Source organism: Microtus ochrogaster, chromosome 19, assembly GCF_000317375.1.
Source record: "Microtus ochrogaster isolate Prairie Vole_2 chromosome 19, MicOch1.0, whole genome shotgun sequence".
NCBI classification, from domain to species: Eukaryota; Metazoa; Chordata; class Mammalia; order Rodentia; family Cricetidae; genus Microtus; species Microtus ochrogaster.
In genome coordinates, this window is record NC_022021.1 from 4,942,232 (window position 1) to 4,949,522 (window position 7,291).

General features: G+C 44.0%; 1 pseudogene; it reads left to right on the plus strand.

The window, feature by feature from the left end:
* Nucleotides 1-529: 529 nt before the first annotated feature.
* On the plus strand, nucleotides 530-5,692 carry LOC101982594 (annotated as a pseudogene).
* Nucleotides 5,693-7,291: the final 1,599 nt, after the last annotated feature.

Here is a 7,291-nt window from a genome sequence, read left to right on the forward strand (position 1 = left end):
ACGAGCTTTGTTATTGATCCAATGTCTCTTAAACTTGCAGTATTTTGTTCATTGTGGATATTTTCTATTACTCTTTCCTTTGTTTTCCGATACTCCATTCTCACTCCACCCCAGAAGTGACCATCCGTGTTCCATACTGAGTCACACCCTTTCTTCAGGTCAAGCCCGGCCCTTCACATTTCCTGTGTGGATTTGCACGTTTCCAGGTGGTAAATTCGCCCTTGGGGGTCTCGCTTCCAATTTAGGGCAGTGGTTATCTCAAAGAAAGGCTTCCCAGGATCTGCTGAGCACTGAGTGAATCTCGGAGCTCTTAAGACTTCCTCCTAAGGCATTCGCAAAAACACGGGTTTGCAGAGGATGGCTTCCTGGGAATCCATTAACAGGGTGGCCAGGATGCTGGGTGATCCAGGCTTGAGGGAACAAAGGGGTGACAAAAGTGGAAGTGAAATGATTGACCACTGAGTCCAAGCCACTTAGAGGAGGAGATCTAAGGCAGACGTAGGGGCCCTATAAGTGAGAAGCAGGAGCCATGGCTGCAGGGCGTAACTGGAGTCAAACAGAGGAGGAAATTGCAGAAGACCCCAGGTGTAAACAAAGGTGGGAAAAGGAAGGCATAGGGACTGTGACAAGTGACACCAGTGACACCAGCAGGAGGTGTTTGAGCTGTGGCTGAAAGGAAGCCAGCAACCCACCTGGCTCAGCAGATATTTGGGGAAGGCGGGTACAGGGAGTGGTGAAAAGCTGGCATCCCATGCGGACCCCCCGGGGACACTTCACACTTAATCCCATTTTGACTAGTGCTGTTTGCGAGCTAAGAATGTGACCCAAAACATCCACAGTGCTAGGCAAGCCATCGTAGCTGATGTAAATAGGACTGTTTCCTTGGTTTTTGTTTTCTGATTAGTTTATTGCTAATAATAGAAACAATAATGGTTTCTCAATGTTCATTTTGCATGCAATACTGAGTACTTCTGATTTGGGTCTGTTTTGGGTGACTGTCATTCACAAACAGATCATTTCATTGGTGTTTTGTCTGTTAGTTTTTAAATTTTCTTCCTCTTGCCTGATTATTTTGACTAAACCATGTAGTAAGAGGTAGGGATACAGAGGAAATCAGTCTCGTTAACAATTCAAGAACAGGATCAAATGGATGTTCAAAGGATAATTTTATAGAAGTTGTTTGAAAAGCCCCCAGGGAAGGCAAGAAGTAAAAGCTCAGCATCTTCCTGGAGGAAGAGAAGAAGGAAGAGGAGACATGGAGGAACAAGCCCTGTCATTTAATCTGGCATGAAAGTCACACCTGTGGCAGACAAAGCAGCGACTGGCCAGGATGGAGACTTCAGACAAAGAGCAGGAAAGCCCAAAGAGTTAAGGAAACCGAAAGTGTTAAGGAGAGTTTGCTTACAGAAGAGCTAGAAAGAAAAAGAAAAGTTACACTTTTCCAAATAATTAAAAAAAAAAAATCTGGCAGATTATGAAGCTACATGGCTATGTCCTGGTAAATTACATGGCTATGTCCTGGTTAGCTGCATGGCTATATCCTGGTAAATTACATGGCTCTGTCCTGGTAAGTTATATGGCTCTGTCCTGGTTAGTTACATGGATGTCCTGGTAAGTTACATGGCACTGTCCTGGTAAGTTACATGGCTCTGTCCTGGTAAATTACATGGCTCTGTGCTGATAAGTTACATGGATATGTCCTGGTAAATTACATGGCTCTGTGCTGGTAAGTTACATGGATATGTCCTGGTAAGTTACATGGCTCTGTCCTGGTAAGTTACATGGCTCTGTCCTAGTAAGTTACATGGTTCTGTCCTGGTAAACTACTGCACTCATGGTAGGGATTCGGGGAAGGAAAAGTACAGTATTTCAATAAAGGACTTGCCTTTCTAGGGGTGGTCCTTGGCCAAATGATAACCTAGCCTGAGGAGTTTTTTCTGCTCTAGCAGTTGAACAGAAAGTGAAGAGCAACATCCTATCTTGTTTCTGATCTCTGAGGGAAAGCTTCTGACTTTTCCCCATTGAGTGTGATATTAACTGTGAGCCCATCATCAATGGCCATTCATGTGCTGAGATACATTCCTTCTATGCTTAGTCACAGTCTTTATTGTGGAAGGATCTGGAATTTTTGTCACCTGCCTTTTCTGTGTCTAGTGAGCCTTTGTCTTCCATTGTGCTAATGAATTATGTCACATTTACTGACTTGTGTATGTTCAGCCATCCTATAACCTCAAAAGGTGGATTCTGATTGATCCTAATGGGCTGTTCAACTCAAATTTTTTTTTTTCGAGACAAGGTTTCTCTGTAGCTTTGGAGCCTGTTCTGGAACTTGCTCTGTGGACCAGGCTGGTCTTGAACTCACAGAGATCCACCTGCCTCTGCATCCCGAGTGCTGGGATTTTAGGCATGCGCCACCACCGCCAGGCTCAATTCACTTTTGTTATGAATTTATCAATGACATCGACCCTTTTTGTCTTTGTTGTTTACAGAGTGATTCATTTATGTCTATGAATGCTTTGCCTGCATGTATTAATGTGCCCTGTTATTTCTTTTGTGTATATGAGTGTTCCATCTACATGTGTTTACATGTTCCATGTGCGCGCAGTGCTGAGGAGATCAAAAGAGCTCATCGGATGCCCTGGAACTAGAGTTGTGGGTGGTTGTGAGGCACCATGAGAGTGCTGGGAATGAAACCCAGTTCCTCTGCAAGAGCAGCCAGTGCTCTTAACCACTGTGCCTCTTCTTTTCTTTTTCTGTGATGTTCTAATCTGGCTCTGAAATCAGGGTAATGCTGGTTCAGGTACTCAAGCTTCAAAGTGTTCTCCCCCACCCCACCCCTGTCCTCTTCAGAAACTGAAGGCATCTGAGAAAGGCTAAGATGAATTCTCTTCTAAATGTTTGGTGGAATTCAGCAGTGAAACCATTGGGATCTTCTGGGACCCTGGGATCTTCTTCAACGAGAGGATTTGTAAATTGATTCGGTCTCCTTATTTGTTACTTTCTGGTTTGTTCAATTGCTCTTTGGTCTTGGTTTCTTTCTGCTGCTGTTTGCTTACTGGTTTTTGCAGCCCTGAGGGTTCAGCCTGGGACCTGGCTTACACATGAGAGGCAAGCACATACCAGTGACATACATCTCTGTCCCAGGTGTAGTTTTTCTATGACACTTCCCATGGCTTTCACCAGTAAAGTCACAAAGCAGACAGGACAAAACAGTAAAAGAACCAAAAATCAGACCTACTTTGTGCCATCCACAGAGAGCTTTGTCCTGGGCCAGTGCTGGTTTGGTTGGAGACATCCCTGAGCTCCCTGTCTCTCCCCCTCCTGATACGGAACCTATCAGGAGATGTGACAAGCTGCACATAGCACAGGCCCAGCCCAAGTGAAGAAAACAGTCAACACAAATGCTCTGCCAAGATTATTTTTCCAATTGATTTTTATGCACGTGGGTGTTTTGCCTTCAAAGGTCAGAAGAGAGTGTCCAGTCCTCTGGAGTTCCGGACAGCTGTGAGCTGCCATGTGGGTGCTGGGAATTGAACCCAGGCCCTCTGGAAGAGTGGTTGGGCCATCTCTCCAGTCCTGCAAGGTTTGTTTTTAAAGCAATAAGTTTCTGTACCACATGTTTTCATTTGAAAGGTCATTAATCAAGTCAGACTCCACAAAGCTTCCAGAAACCACAGTGCAGAACTTGACTTGGGAAAGCATTCTGTGCTTGGGGTCACTTTTTTATATTAAACACTACTTAGCATTCAAATGAGTACTTCCCTAGAGCTCCAAGGATTCAGAATATTTAAATTAAAAATGAAACAAAACACTGGTTTCTAGACTATATCTCTAGTCAGCTTAACTAAAATTCACTGAAACATTAAGGTAATTCCTTAGAATGACTCGGGTCTGGTGCTTTCAAATGTTAATTATGGAAAATCAAGTTGGGGGAGGAATCTGATTGCGAAACTTAGCCACGCTAACCTAAGACAGCTAAACATGTTTGTATTAAGGGCACAAAAAATATCTGGACTGTTTTTGCCAAACAACCTTAAAACCTAAAATTAAAAGATGATTTGTAAGAAATACAGAGACAGTTTTGCCTGGCTTCATATTTTTGCTTTGAAATAGTTACTAAGAAATATGGCACTGCTGTAAATAAGGTATTTTAGTGTCTAAAAATATTCCTAGTGTTTCCTTCCTGTGCCCCTCAATCTCTTGATGCAACTTTGAAAGCAGGGCTCAGAAAGCAGATGGAGGAGCATCTACTATGAAGGCGAAGGGGACAAAGCAGGCATGTTAGTGATGCCTGGAGGTCCCGTACTGCCTGCCGCATCTACTAAAGGAAACGGAAAGAGAATAACTGGGCCATAGGATAGTTTTACTTGGGTTCGGATTTGGCATCTAAACTATGGCTGTAAATAATCTGAACCCCAAAACTAATCCTTAATGTAACCCTAATTTTATCTTGAGCCCTAACCCTACCTCTAAAACCAGTCCTAACCCCACACTTAATGACAAACCTAACACTAGATATAACCATGAACTAACTTTAACACTAACCTTAACACTAGCTCCCACTGTTTACAAACCTAACACTAGATATAACCATGAACTAGCTTGTACACTAACTTTAACACTAGCTCCCACCGCTCATTTAAGTGTAGTTTAAACACTAATACCACATATATCACAACTCCAAATGAAACTTGAACCATTCTTCCAGCCTAAACAGTAAAACTATATCTAATACTAACCTTCAGACTAGTTCTAACACTAACTTAGCTCTTATACTAACTTCATACCAAACTCTACCCTAACTCGATAGGTAATCCTATTCCTGGCTCTGTCACCAGTTTTAACCCTAAACTTAACCTGACCCTAATGACAACCCTAGCCCTAACTTTTAACGCTGTGCCTAGCTCTCACTCTGATACTAACCTTAGAAATAAGACAAGTGCTATCCACAACCCTACTTCTAGCTCTAACCCTAAATAATCTTAGAAATAGATGTTGAAGCACCTTTAAGCCGTCACCCTAACCCAAATATTAGCTCTCACCCTCAATTTAATCCTGGCTCAAACACTAGCCCTAAATATAACCCAGCCCCAAATGAAATTTTAACCATACCTTTAGTAAGAAACCTAAAACTGGCAGTCGGATCCCAGCAGCACCCGCAGAGGCTCAGTTCTTCTGTAGCTCTTTCCCTGACTCCCTTCTGCTTCCGGAAACACGGCCTCTGGTGTGGCTGTCTCTATCTAATGATGTCATCACTGTGTTCAAGGACTTCAACGTGAGCGAGTCCTCAACACCAGAAGTGAAGAAACGGAAGGCCTCAGTGAGGATGAAAAGAACGTAATCCTGGGGGAGGCAAGCAGATCCTGGGAGGGGACGTGGGGCAGATGTGGACCACCCTACACCACTTTTCACAAGATGCTGTCTGATAAGGACCGCCACTGTTTTCTACGATGCAACCTACGAGACCAAATTCAAGATGGAGGATTTGGTGTTCATCTTCTGGGCCCCTAAGTGTGCATCTCTTAAAAGTAAAATGATCTATGCCAACTCCAAGAATACTATCAAGAAGAAATCGACGCAAATTAAAAATGAATTACAAGCAAACTGCTACAAAGAGATCAAGGATCGCTGCACCCTGGCAGAAAAACTAGGTGGCTATGCTGACACCTCCCTGGAGGACAAGCCTTTGTGAGATGCCTTCAGCCCCTGCCTGGAGCATCCTGCAGCCCCAGACCTGCTTTTGGGGGTTGGAGGCTGTGTCTTGCCTGCCAGTCTGGAGATGCTGGAGGCACCCCAACAGGGGGAGGGCAAAACTGGGCATCCCAGCAGGGGAGGGCAAGGCTGGGGGTACTCCAGCAGGTGGGAGGGCAAGGCTGGGGGCATCTCAGCAGGGGAGGGCAAGGCTGGGGGTATCCTAGCTTGGGGAGGACAGTCCCTTCACCCCAATTGCCAAATGTCAGTTCCCCCCTCCCACCCTGGATCGTCCGCTTCCCTCCATCCCTGATGGTTCTGGCCTTTCCAAACTGCCTTTGATTTGATTCCTCTTGGGTTGAAGCGCACCAAGACCCTTCCCAAGCACTCATTTGGGGGAAGTCTGTATTTTTTTTTAAACGTCACTCTTACTCCTCATCTGCCCCCATCCCATGCTGCTAACTTCTAACCAGAAGTGTGTCTGTTTAGTTCTGTGGGTAAATGAACCGTGGTGTGAGCCTCCCTACACCAGCTGGCTGTCCACCCCTTTCGCTTCATCTTTGGCAGTCTCAGAAGCAGGGCTAGTAAGGGACCTTCAATTAAAAACAAAACACAAATGAACAAACAAAAAAACAGTAAAAAAGGCTAATTAACAACAACAACGAAAAAACTCGATCTAAAGTAATCTAAACAGATTTAACAGTAACTGTAGCTCTTTTATTAACTTTATCCTAAATTCTAACCTGATACATAATCCTAATGATGGTTCTGCCACAAATCCTAACACTAAACCTAGCTTTAAACCTAACCCAAGGCTGGGCGGTGGTGGCGCACACCTTTAATCCCAGAACTGGGGGGGCAGAGGCAGGTGGATCTCTGTGAGTTTGAGGGCAACCTAGTCTACAAGTGCTAGTTCCAGGACAGGTTCCAAAGATACAGAGAAACCTTGTCTTGAAAAAACAAAAACAAAAAAAACAAACAAACAAAAAATACTTAACCCAACGACAAACCCAGCACCAATTTAACCCTGAACCGACATTTAACCCTAACAGTAATGTTACCCATAAAGCCAGTATTGTCCCACACATTAAACCTAACTGAACATCTGTAGGGGCATTTCAATTGTATCTTAATAAATAAAGACTGCCTGAAGATCTGAGAGTAAAACAGTCCCATCGATCAGCCTTACAGACCAGATTAAGGTAACACACATTTTTAATCCCAGTAGCCACAACGACACGCAATTTAATCCAGGAAGCAACCCTAGTTGCCATAGAAATCGGGTGGTGCATGCCTTTAATCCCAGCCCTAGAGAGGACTATAAAATGGGGGGTGGGGACACAGCTCTCAAACGCAGTCTTCTCTGAGATTCCTGGAGGTAGGATTGCCATTTCAGACTGAGGTCGAGGTAAGAGCCAGTGACTGACTGTTTTGCTTGAACCCCAATTTCTGACCCTGAGTTTTTATTAATAGTACATCAGACATCTAACTGTAACTCTGTTCTTTGGAACTTAAATGCTCACAGGCATATCCATTAACTCAGGCCTAGTCATAACCCTAACCTGCATCTAACTCTAAAATCAATCTCAAAAAACTGGCT